The sequence below is a fragment of the Natrix helvetica genome (assembly GCF_964273705.1).
Source record: "Natrix helvetica genome assembly, chromosome: 2".
Taxonomy (NCBI): domain Eukaryota; kingdom Metazoa; phylum Chordata; class Lepidosauria; order Squamata; family Natricidae; genus Natrix; species Natrix helvetica.
The window spans coordinates 54417116-54429048 of NC_138552.1; the positions used below are offsets into that span (position 1 = coordinate 54417116).

The 11933-nt window shown below is 41.6% G+C and overlaps 1 protein-coding gene across 6 annotated transcripts in view; it reads right to left on the reverse strand.

Annotated features, from left to right (window-relative positions):
* The window catches only part of SEMA6A (semaphorin 6A), a 177316-nt gene extending 166444 nt beyond the window's left edge, over positions 1–10872 (reverse strand). For 4 of the 6 annotated variants that reach the window (XM_081943598.1, XM_081943596.1, XM_081943597.1 and 1 more), the window contains exon 1: positions 9081–9634. The gene's annotated coding sequence lies outside the window, so the exon portion shown is untranslated. Of the gene's footprint in view, positions 1–7623; positions 7847–9080; positions 9635–10287 lie in introns of those variants that run through there. The other 2 variants (XM_081943595.1, XM_081943594.1) reach the window with 2 other exon arrangements.
* Positions 10873–11933: the final 1061 nt, after the last annotated feature.

Sequence of the window (11933 nt, forward strand, 5' to 3'; positions counted from 1 at the left end):
TGATTTTTAAAAAAATCTTTCCTCTTCTTGGAGTCCATTAAAGCAACAATTGTCTTTTGAACTGAAAGGAAGCAGATCTTGAAGTAAATATCTGCTGGCTGTGCATATAACAAGGTCCAGAGAGACTTATCCAGAAGTTGCCTCTTTTAATCCAATGCTGAATTATGTTAGAAGGTGTTTTCTGTGTTTTCAGAGCCACACAACTGCCAGAACTACAAGACTTGCAAGTCTTAGTATCTCTTCAGCCTTTCCCAAGGCACCCCAACACTATCAGAGGCACTGAAACTATGGCAACTGAATAAGGAAACAGGTTCCATGATTAATAGATGAAGAGGCCAAGGACAGTGTCAAGCCAAACTATAATTTAAGAATGACAGTGGAATTAGCATAGATTCCTGTCAAACTGGCATTAAGCTGATGATTTTGATAGCAATCAATAAAAATTGTCTATACGCAGATATATGATTAAGTTGTAACAAATTATGTCCTTCCTTATTTCTCTCTTCCTTAGAAGGTGCCTCCTGTGAAAAAATGTTTCAAAAGGCATAATCAAGACGCAAGCAATGAAGAGATACACAGTTTCGTGAAATGTGACATTTGGAGAGGAAAATTGAGATTTCTGGTGTCAAGGTATAACCTTTAATTATTTTATTACAAAGACAAAAACAATACTTTCCCTTACAGTAGCTGCAAAACAGTGTTCATTTTAATTGCTGGAAAGTTTTGTGTCATGCCCACCAGCAATCATGGATTATGCATAGAACAAATCCTATTTTTAAAGGACATAATCAATATGATAATCACAATTTCATCCTACAAAATAGTATAGCCTTGCCCCTGACTGGCTGAATCCCTGCAATAAAAATACCAGGATTTTCTTTTATCCTGTTTCCCCAAAGTAGTCAGTTTCCACTGAAGGCAGCCAAAACCAAAATCTATAGCATGCTTGTCCAATCTTTTGGCTTCTCTGAACCCATTGAGTGAAGAGGAATTGTCTTGGGCCACATATAAAATATATAATATACTTAATGTATATAAATCACATAGTAATGTTAAATATTTACGATCTTATGGGATCGCATTATTACCTGTCCAAGCTGTGGGTTGGACATGCCTAATCTATTGGGTGATAGTTGCACATAGATACAAGCATAAACTTTTTAAAATAATTCTGGACTCCTCAGACTGACATGCCAATAGAAATAAAAACACCACACATTTCTATAGGGTACGACAGATTCCTTCCTACACAAGTTTTGCTTCATAGCTACAGAACAGAATTGGGAAGACCAAGTAAATTCCAAGTCACTGCACTGAATCCCTGTATATAGGAATAGTTACTATTAAAAATACTCTTAAAAGGAAAGGTCAGTACTGAATTCAGTGAGTTGCCACATGTCTCTTCTCTTGAGACACAACAACTGTCAGTTCTGTTTATAGCTGGCTCATCATTTTCCATTTCTTTTTCAGTCTGCACACAGTTAGTTTTGGATTTTGTTTTAAATAGACCATGAATTGAGGGGTGAGGAAGGAGAAATTATGTTATTCGGTACAACAAAGAAATGCATAGTGGTAACATTCCATGTGAAATTTGTTAGATACTGGCTCTAAGTACAGTGGTTTCCACCAAGGTCCTCTGTTCCGGCGGGAACAGAGGTTTAATCCTATTGGTTGAAGGGTCTGACAGCTCCCTATAAAAGGGCTGCTGTCAGACTCAACCTTCGCTGGATTGTTCTCACTTGTTGTACTTAATAAAAAGCTGTTGTTACTGTTAAGCCTGTGTGTGCCTATCCATTACCCAATCTAACAAAATTGTTTCAAGATTTCAAGAAAATTAAATTGTTGTGCCATTTTCCAATGAACTGATACGCTATGTGCCTGTCAAGCAGAGTTCGAAAGTGCCTACAATACTTCTGATTAAACTTTTGCTTGAGTTAAATTTAAAATACAAAAACTGACTATTTGGAAATTTAATTTCTGATTATTTTTACATGTATTTTTACATGTATTTGCTCATACATAATGTATGCTTGTTCTTATATACAGATATATGTATCTGTATTTTCTTGCTTCCAGTTCTTGTTCTGGTTCTTAATTAGTAGCTTTTACTAATGCACCATACCAAGATTTCTAGATTGTAGATTTGATATACATACAATACAATACAATACAATACAATACAATACAATACAATATTAGAGTTGGAAGGGACCTTGGAGGTCTTCTAATCCAACCTCCTGCCTAGGCAGGAAACCCTATACCGTTTCAGACAGATGGCTATCCAACATCTTCTTAAAGACTTCCAGTGTTGGGGCATTCACAACTTCTGGAGGCAAGCTGTTCCACTGATTAATTGTTCTAACAGTCAGGAAATTTCTCCTCAGCATGTAACTCCCAAGCCTGTAACTATCCTCTGACAGTCTGAATATCTCACAGGTTTTATTTTCAGTTTTCCACAGCAAGTTTCAGAATCCCAGGATAACGTCAGATGGGATGACACTATCTGAGCTGTAACTGCCTCCCTGTTAAAGAGTTTCCCAAATGCTTTTTCATTAAAAGATCATGTGAGGCAGCAACCACAGTATTTGGTATGGAGGTACTAGTAAAAAAAATGGTCCACTGCTTTAATCTAGTGATAGATTGAAGCTTTAATAGATTGAAGCTGTTACTTTTATAATGATAGCCCAAAGGTGCGGTTTAAATAATTATTAAACAAAAATATTTTGCAATTATTTTGTATATAATTGGTAGAGACATCTTGGTCTCTAAGGTGATAACTATACTATACATTATACTAAAACTCTATTAATAACTACATTATACTGGTTCAATAACCCAATGGAAAATCACAGTCATCTAGAATGAATGAATTTTAAAAAATCAGCAAATTTTTTAAATTGAGGATTACACCAATCTGTCCTTTCCATTCTGGGATTATTAGACTTTCAATTTTAGAAGCCCACCAGAAAAACTGAGATATTAATTCATCATTTGAGACCAAATTCCTGATCTTATAATTAAGAACTGCTGACCTTTCTTCCAGCACAATTTGACAAAGTTCTTGGATTTAAGACAATTGAGCATCAGTGAAATTGACTGTATACTTCACCTTAAATCTGGTTATTTTACTGGATTACTTTATGAAGAGTAAGATAATCAATTCAGTTATATAAACAGCATTAGTGGCCATCAAACTTTGATGTATTTATTCAAAGCCAATTTCTAAATAAAAGAAACCAAACTTTTATCATGTCAAATTTTCAGAATGACAAAGCAATGCATGGATGGCTTTTCGTCTTCATTGTTGACACAAAGATGCACTATAATCATGTACTGTGAGGGCATATTATTAAGCAAAAGAAATTTCACACAGTTGAGGTTAATGCCAAAAAAGTCCAAAATAATCTATAAAGGTTAATGGCTAAACAGCAACTATACAATATCATACTTTGAGCCCACATTCAAGCAGACAGTTCATACTACCATAATGAATGCATGGTTGATCTAAAAACTCACCAAATTCATTTAAACTTGGAGCTAATAACTTAATGGCAAATTACTTAGGGAAATGACTCAAACTGTTCATTTTGCAGAGTGTCATATAGATTACAAGTCATACAGATAACTAGCAAGGATTTGTTGACTTTAGGGTTCCTGGGAAGAGGTGAAAAATTAGCTAAAGACTAGTCAAGTAAGTCTTGAACAGAAAACACTGTAACTCTAAGAACAGTGAAACAGGATTATAGGTTAGACTCCAGAAGGCTACAGGTTCTAGTATTACAAATTTGATTCCTGTTGTTAATAATCATGTTGCAACCATAGGTTAAAGCAGCAGCTGCAAACCCACAGGCAGCTGTATCTTTGTCAGGTGAGTTGATCGCAGCATATCTCTTACCTATCTTTGCTTTGAAATGTAATTAATTAATTACTGAAAGCATTTCATGACCCACCAATTATAGACATTGCAGAAGAAAGACTAGCTTCCAACTTGTTATGCTGCAATGGGAAAAAATGTTGGAAAAGGTGAAAATCAAGAGACAGATTGACAACTGAGGAGGTTACCACTTTCTATTGTTAGGTTTTTTTCCCCTCTCTTAGACTGAGCTATACCTTAAACACATTTTAGGTAGGAAATAAGTCTTTGCTTTGACATATGTTGGGTAGTGCCATGAAACAGTCATAGTGAGTAAAACATTCCATATTCTGAAAAAAAAAAACTATCAATATTCTAGAAAGTAGATAACAAGGCAACAGTAACTTTGCTTTGAGCTATATGCTAAATTATAGTCCAAAACAAACAAGCTTTATTTAACATAATTTTAATGCTTTCACACTAAACACTAAGCCATAATTTTTTAACAAACCATAACAGAAGGTTCATATATAAATCAAAATGAATGATTTACACATCACGCTAAACTGATAATAAAATACATTATGGCTTACGGTAATGTGTGAAACAGGGATTCTAGCCATCCCTTACTAGTTCACAGTAGCATACTTTTTGAATATTAGTTCAAGATCAAAGAATCCACAAAGTTATCCTTGCGTTGCCTCTGGGACATGATTCCCTCACGGCTCTAAGCAGGCAAGAGATGCTGGGGGAAACCAGGGGTTTCCTATTCTTGCCCTAAATCCTGAGTTCTGTGAATTCTGTTTTATTACATGCAGATGATCCCACTGATTTCAATGTAGCCATTCTCCTGTTTATAATATTCTTCAATCTCACATGTTTTAGTCTTTGAAAGATTAAATCCATTACTTATTATCTGTCTTGAAGAGAATACAATATTTTGTTTCTCTTTTTCCATATATAATTTGTCTCAAGAATTTAAATCTTACAATAATACCTTCAAAATTCCACTACTATACCAAACTTATCCTTTAACTTTTCAGAATAGTAAGTACTTGTTTACGGAGTTTGTCTGTGGCATAACAGTGTATTTTTGTATGATGTAATATGTAATATATGTATTAGGGGAGTTCAAATGAATTTCTTTTATATCCTCTATTGTAGGAAACCATGTGATTGCTTTCCTGTTGCATTTATGTAAGGTTCTTCATACTCTTGCTGAAGTAACACCTTTCCTCCTTCCTTTCCCAAAGACGAAAATAACTTTACAACTTTACAACTTTACTTGAACTGCCCACTTCCTTTTAATGAACAGAGTTTTCTTTTGAATTTATCACAGGTCATTAATTTTCTCTTTTAAAAAAAATCAATGAAAGCAGCCCCTTGCCTTTAACTCCTGCTGCCTTTTTTTCTCCAGAATACAACAGGCATAACTTCAACTGTTCCAATTATATATCCTGTGTGAAACATACCATCTATTTCTGTTAGTATTAAAACAGCTGGGGATTTTTGGTAGACCTGTTCTTTATTCCTCTCCTGCCAGTTATTTCCCATTCAGGAACAGTGGATTAGAACATGAAGTACATCTCTTTAATCATTAGGGGGAAAAAATAAACATTTTTTTATGATGGAAAGCATGAGCAACATATGTGGACATTAGGTTCTTTTTACACATGGTTCAGATCTTCTTTGATTTGTTGCATAAAACAATGGAACCAACTATCTTCTATTATATTTCCTTCCCCGCCCTTCATGTTTCAGTTTTTACTGGCAGGATGTTCTCCCCTCAAGAGTCTATATTAAGCTATTTTGGAAGAGATTTTCATAAATAGAAAACATTAAAGAATAATGATCTGTATGCTTCCTTAATCCTTACCCAGAAGACCCTGACTCTTGCTTTTAAACTTTCTTAGGAGCAATCAGTGCTCCAATGAAAAATATTCTATATTTCTTTTAGAGAAATATCACTTGAAAAGCATCCCCCATACATGTTTGCATGTCTGTGGGGGTATGTATGCTTTTATGTGTACACACACACCCATTTAGTTAATTCTTTTAAAACATTGTAAAGATTTATAGATCCATATTTTTCTGGTTCATTGTCAGATTATGTTAACCAGCAGGATTCATTTGTACCAAAAGCTATAAACGTATTTTAATAACACTGTATGAGGGCAAAGACCACAGTGTTTTCAGAAGGACAAATAATGACATAAAAGAATAATAGTTGGAGAAAGAATGTTGGCATTTTTATTTAATTTTAAGACAATATTTAACTTTCGTTCTGAAGTTACATAGTATTTGTGGTTAGTTTCAAGATATGTTTATAATTACCTAAAGTTCATTTTACTCTTACAATGTTGTGCATAACCAAATATTGGTCCCTGCTAACAATATTTAAACTGGTGATTAATTTGACATAAGTCTGGGGCTTTTCAAATACAATTATAAACTCATCCACTCATTTCCCCCAACAAAAAAAGATGGATTGATTTATAAAACTATGAATACATATGAAAAACAATAATGCCAAACCCACAACTTAATTACTTAATCCTACAGATTTTCACTTTTTTAAAAATTGTTTTCCAAAACAATATTCTGTGCAAAACACTGAACACTACAAATGTATTTTCCCAAACATTTCACTAAAACTTTCTGATAATATCCAAATGCATTTTTAAAAATCTAAAATCCATAGCCCACACTGCATTTGGGCTACTTGAGCACAGGAAGAGAAATTGTTTTCCCAGTCTCCCATTCATCCCCCAAGGGGATCCCTCTCTCCAAGAAGACCCCTCCCCTGCATCCACTCCAAGTTCCTTTCCATTTCTCCAAAAGACCAGCAGGCAGGGGGAACAATTCATGGGAGATGAAACCTTTAACTCATGTAAAAAATCACAGCCAGGCCATTTAATAGAAAAAACTCTCAAAAACTGTTCATACTGACACAATACACAAACACAACCTAAATTCTTCTTAACAGCACCATCTTCTGCCCTCAGAATCAATTTCGTCTCCTACTGGCTTAAGATAGTGGTTGGTATGGCATGGACAGATTTCTTTGAAAGAATCTTGGTAGCTTTGGAAAAAAGTGAGGGCAGTTAGAATTGCACTTTCCCAGTGCATTGGTAATTTGTTTCCATTAATCCTTTCTCCCATTAGACTTTTGGTGCAGCCCCATCCTTTATTAAGGAAGGGAGGGAATCACAACTCTGCCCCTCAATTCCTTAGTATATTCTGTTCTCTTGTGGGATTCAATGAAGAAAGAACCAATGAGGTTCACAGATGCACAGGAAGGCTTTTTTGTTTTGTTTTGTTTTGTTTTCTGTTCTGGGTTTCCTGTTCACTAGTGTCCAATGAGGTGTTTGACCAATTGTTCCAGGGGTCATGGAAAGTCGCTCTGCATATGGTTAAAGACACACCCTTTATTATTATTCCAAATGATGTTGCAAAATTCAATCCAGTGATTGAGTAGATAGGTTGTTTCTTGTATCCCTGATAAACTTCTATTTCTGTTAAACGAATCTTAAAGTGGCGAAATGCAAGGTGCATTTATAGATATACATACAGATATTCACACACACACACATACCGAGAGACCCCTCCCTCTCTTCCTTCGCCTTTAGATCAGCCTGCCCTGTCTACTGAATATTCACGCAAACTAAACAATTCCTTTCCCAGAGGCCCACTTCGTAATTGTTGCTTTCTCCGCCATCTCCTCCTTTAGTTCTTTCTCACAACTGTGCTCTTTCCCCAACCCTATTTACCTGAGCACCGAATCGCTCTTCTGTGCTCCTCGTTTCCATTCTTTGTCCAATGGAAGGATCTCTCCTAATCGCCCCCAACCACACCTCCTTCAAAGCTGTTCGCTTCTCCCACCCCGCTCCTAAGTTATCCTTCCCACACCACTTGGAGGGATCCGAGCCGCCCAGATAACTCTTCTGCTTCCAGACCCGGAGCTGCGAAGTCCTCCGCTGTGGGACTTCGGGGAGGGAGGGAAGGATTGGCGGTGGGGGAAGAGAAAACAGCAGCGGCGGCGATATGGAAATGCTAACGAAACGCGAGCCCCGCCTCACATCCAGTCTCTACTTCCCAAGGCAGGAAGTAAGCCAACATGTGGCCCAATAACCCAATTAACTCTCCCTTCAGCGGAGTTCGCGGAGCGTCTGCGTGTGACAACAGTAGCCCAGCCGGGCGACCCCCCTTTTGCCCCAGCAACAGAAGCCGAGGGAAGGAAGGAGTGGCGGCAAGGAGAGCCTTGCACCGCGCGAGAGCTGACAGGCGCTGAGCTACCAGCCGTTCCCTTTCCTGACACTTCCACTTAAGACCCCACTTCCATTCCCTTTGCCTCAGATTAGCCCCTTGGGTCTCCCGAGGGTAGAAGAGTGACAGCCCCTCGCACGCACACCCACACCCCGCTCCTCTTAGAAGGTAGAGGAGCTCCGAGTTTGCGCCAATCCCAAGCTCCTGCCTTGCAAACAAAGCCAGAGGCGGGCGGCGGCAGCGCCAGTCGACACCAGCACCCCAGAGACCAGGGTGGGCACTAAACAGAGCGTCCAAGAAGGCGGAGAGGCGTTGGCTCATAGGAGAAGAGCCTCAAGTTCCCCGCCTTCAGCAAAAGCAAGCCAACCTGCCCCGCAGCCGCCTTCTCCTGCCCACATTGTCTCGGAAACAAAGACTCCACGCCCAGCTAAGCCCCCCAAGGAAACCTCGTGTCAAGGGATGGGCAGCGCCTGGGCAGAAAGGCGACGACGGCGCTTCCCACCGGGAGCGCATTGTGCGCGCTTGCCGCTGCTTCGGTGGAGCAGCCGCCCCCCTCCCCGCCACCCGGGCAGCCAGCGGGGCAAAGTGGCCCCAAGCTGCAAAAAAATAGAAAGGACTTCGGCGGGTGGGGGGAGGGAAAGGGAGAACGTTTCCCCGAGCAATACCGCAGCGCAGGCGGTTGGGGCAAAGAAGAGCGTGGCAACCGTTCTCTTCCTCCATCCCACCGGCAACATAATCTTTAAAAAGAGGCGCCCAGCACGAGGGCCGGTGGGACAAGTGGCCTCCACATACAGCTTTCGCCTTCCTGGATAAGCCGCCGCCGCCACTTGCTCCTCATTCTACTGCAGCCTTGCAGGACTTCGCAAAGCTCCTCGCCGCGCAACCTTCCCCGACTCCCGAACAATGCCCCGCGTGGATCCCTTAGGCGCAGACAAACGGCGCGGGAGAAGAGTTCACGTACCTCGTCGGTGCATGTATTTGGAGCCTTAAAGAAGACTAGCTGATGGAGCGTCCCATTTAGTAATCCAGTTAAGGGGATCGCTCAGCGAAACTCGATCCACTCTCGCCTTTGCAATCCTTTGTCATTATTACGCGGGGGGGCTTCTTGGGAAAACGGAGAACGGGGGAGAGAAGCTTAGGACCCGAACTAGTTTGGGGAAGGCGAACGCGCTGTGTTCATCTCTACTAGAGGAGGGGGGGAGGGGGAAAGGGTAGGTGTGGGGATAAGATACGGGCTCTTCGATTACTCCTCGTCCAAAGGCCACTCTGATTTCCACTCCAGTAAGTCCCCTTCCGATGGATCTGGAAAGTCCTCTCGTTGTCTTATTTTCCCCTTCCCCAAAAGTGATCTCGGCTGGCGAGATCGCTTCGTGGAAACTCTTCCAAGGGAAGTAGCCTCGCTCGTGCGCCGGCAGGAAAGTGCGCTTTTCCCAAGCTCTCTTGGTCATTGAAAGGTGTTTGTGGATGACTTCGGAGCAGCGCCTCTTTCCCTCTCTCTTTCGATCTCTGCCCTGCCTCTTCTCCCCGCCAGACTCCGTCCCAACACTTTCTGTCACTGGAAAGCAGCTTGGCTGGAGGTGGAGTCAAATCCCGGGCTGGATTCCGTGGAAACGGACCGGCCCAATAATTATTTTCACCTACACCCACTTCTGCGCATGAATGAATGTATGCCGATTGGGCGACAGAGTGGGTTAGTTGTGGTGCGTGGGTGGGAGGTATGTGTGAGCTGTGGGCACTGTCAGATCTCTTTCAGAATTAGTTCATCCTCCCCGCCGACGTCGCACATACGAAACAGAAACGAAAGGGTGATAAATTGCTACCTATATATCCCACGCTCTTGGAATAAGTTTGTTTAATGGAAAATTTAAAGCTCTGGGTTTTTAGAAAACGGTGTTATTTTAAATTAAATTAAACAACTGTAAAGAAGAGTTTGAATGAAGAAAAAGAGAAAAGATGTTTCCAAACAACCGCACTATACCGTACCGAAGATTGAAGAAATCATCCGAAAGAACAAAGCGCAAGAGGCACGTGTAGAATTAAAGCAATGACAATCGCATCGTAGTTATTTAAGTTTAATAGAGGACTAACGCCTCTGCAATTTCATATACTTTAAGCATCCCACGCATGCACATGAACTGGTTTTTCCTTGCCTGCCATAGATCACTTACCAGTATGGGAGTGCAAGACTTCACGATATAAGGATCTCCTCTGGAATTATAATACTTTGGCTGACCCTTTCGCATTCAACCCGACCAAGAGCTTTTGAGCTCAGAAGCATCCCTGGGACATCGGTGCGTGCGTGTGCGCACAGCCATTGTCTTTTAAAAAAAATCTATTGACAAGGAAGAAGCACTAATAATCTTAGAAAACTGGCCCATAGCCGTTACAAATTAATTTTCTTCCCTTATCTGACCGTGCCGTAGTGATTCAACTTCTTCTTTCTTTCCTGTATCAAGACTTTTAGCGGCTCAACGCGATAGCGTGTCAACAAAGGAATAAAAGCAAACAAACAAAAAAGAGGTTAACTCAATTGGGTCTGCGAAGAAGTTCGCCGAGGGAAACTGCCGGACCTTGTCCCTGCCCAGCGAAAGATCAGCGGACGACAAAACTCCAACTGAAAGTCGCTGAAAAACTCGAGATGCAGTAAGGAAGACTTTCTGTCGCAACCTCTTCCCGTCCGGCCACGCGCAATTCCAAACTATCAGAGATCATCAGCGCGCAGCGCACAACTCGTGTATTTTCATCCTACGTAACCACGACAGTCCTACCGCCAAGGGAGAGAAATAGTAATTTTGCCTCTTGCAATTCGCCGCTTTTGCCAGAAGGGGACGCTACGCCAGTGATGCTTTAATAATCAATTCGACAGAAGTTTGGCGCTTTACAATGAATGGTCCAACTCTTGACCGAAGCCTTAACGCGAATGCGAAAACGTGCTGCTCTGCTCCCAGGACGTCTTCCCTCCCCCCCCCCCGCCCTTAAGGAACAGGATGGGCTCATCACGTAACGAGGAGCCGATGTGCCGGACCGAGACCGTCCTTTGGCTTAAGTTCTCGGTCTCAGCCGATACTCCTGGCGATGCTGACCGGCGCAGGGTAAGCATTGCCCTCGCAGGCAAATGACAGCATTGGTGGACGTGCCAGCCCTACCGGCTATACGCAGACAGTTGCGTGCGTGGAGAATGCTAATCAAATGCGTCCCCGAATGGCCATCGAGTCGCAATCTTTTCATGGGGATCTCTGCCATATCTGTCTGGACCTTCCCACGCCTTTCTTCCCTCCCCCCCCCCCCCCCCGGACATCCCTCCCCACCGTATACACCAACTCTCAGTCTAAAAGCTACTGGCTGGGTTAATCCGTCTTTGCCTCGGAGCCAATCAGCCCAGTGAACAGCAGGAACAGCAGCAGCAGCAATAAATTAATCCCTTCAGCATCCCAGCCCCTCCCGCCAAGGAAACCGATTGCCTGCCGTTTATCTGAAGCGGCTCCTTCGGAAAGTCCTATCGTCTGTGCCCCTAGCGGTCAAGGAGGCTCAACGCAAGGGGAAAGATGCCACCTTGCCCCGCTTCCCATTCTTGTTTTTCCCGTTTCCTTCCAACGTGCCCCTCACTCCGCAGCTGATTTACATGTTTATTGTGTCTGAGAAAACTTATTTAATTGCCAGGATTAAGCAGAGCAAACGGATTGCTTCACGAGCGGAGCCAAATTAATTCTGAGTTTAGCTCCTTCCCTTAGAGAAACAAACAATTAAGTTGTCTTGTTTGCTTTCTATGGTTACCTTTGCATGTCGGACGCATTGACTTTTTCAAAGTTAGACG